Source organism: Chrysochloris asiatica, unplaced genomic scaffold (genome assembly GCF_000296735.1).
Source record: "Chrysochloris asiatica unplaced genomic scaffold, ChrAsi1.0 scaffold00266, whole genome shotgun sequence".
Taxonomy (NCBI): Eukaryota; Metazoa; Chordata; class Mammalia; order Afrosoricida; family Chrysochloridae; genus Chrysochloris; species Chrysochloris asiatica.
Genome location: NW_006408784.1, coordinates 3,033,823 through 3,034,703, shown reverse-complemented (window position 1 = coordinate 3,034,703; position 881 = coordinate 3,033,823). Strand labels below are relative to the sequence as shown.

The 881-nt window shown below is 42.1% G+C and overlaps 1 protein-coding gene across 2 annotated transcripts in view; it reads right to left on the bottom strand.

The window, feature by feature from the left end:
- The window catches only part of NF1 (neurofibromin 1), a 307,052-nt gene that overhangs the window by 236,641 nt on the left and 69,530 nt on the right, over positions 1-881 (bottom strand). The window lies entirely within an intron of this gene.

The window sequence follows — 881 nt, the reverse complement described above, 5'->3', positions numbered from 1 at the left end:
TGTGATGTTTACAAATCGGGCTGCTATTCTCACAGTCAGCAGTTTGAAACCCAGGAGAAAGATTGAGGCTTTCTGCTCTCTTAAGGATTTACAGCCTCAGAAACCCTATGCAGGGTCACTATGGGTCGGAACCAACTCCATGGCACATAACCATCACTGTACATACACACACACATATGATGCTGTTAAGTGCCATGGAGTTGGTTCCGACCCATAGAAACTCTGTATAGGGTTTCCAAGGAGCAGCTCATAAGCTTGAACCACCGAGCTTGCAGATCAAACTGACCTTGCAGTCTGGTACATTATCTCTCAGTGCCACACCAGGACCCCATATATATCAGTATAAAGGTGAGCAAAAGAACAAACTGTGCTGGCCTGCACTGGGTCAACTTTGTTAAGTTGTTAAGCACTGGACTACAAGGTCAGTTTGAACCACAAGCTCAGTGGTTCAAGTCTATCAGCTGCTCCTTGGAAGCCCTATACAAAGTCACTATGATTCGGAACCAACTCAACGGCACTTAACAACATTTCCCAGAATCCAAATCATTTCATGGTCCCAGGTTAGAGTTGTTCAAGGGGGAATTTGTAAAAGACTTGTTTGAAATGTGGACATGAAACAGCAGCTATTATTCGCTGAGTGTTTTCATGATAAAGATACAGTGATAGGTAGATGCAGAGGTACCAAGAATTCGCAGACATAGATCTATGCAATAGTCTCCAGAATATATTGTCAAATTTCAAAACCAAGGTGAAAAAATTGCAGACATATATGCTAACCATACACTTGAGAAAGGGGGTTGGACTTAGGAGGGGAGGAATTATTTTTATATACTTATATGTTGCTGTTGTTTTGTGCTGTGGAGTCAATTCTGACTCATAGT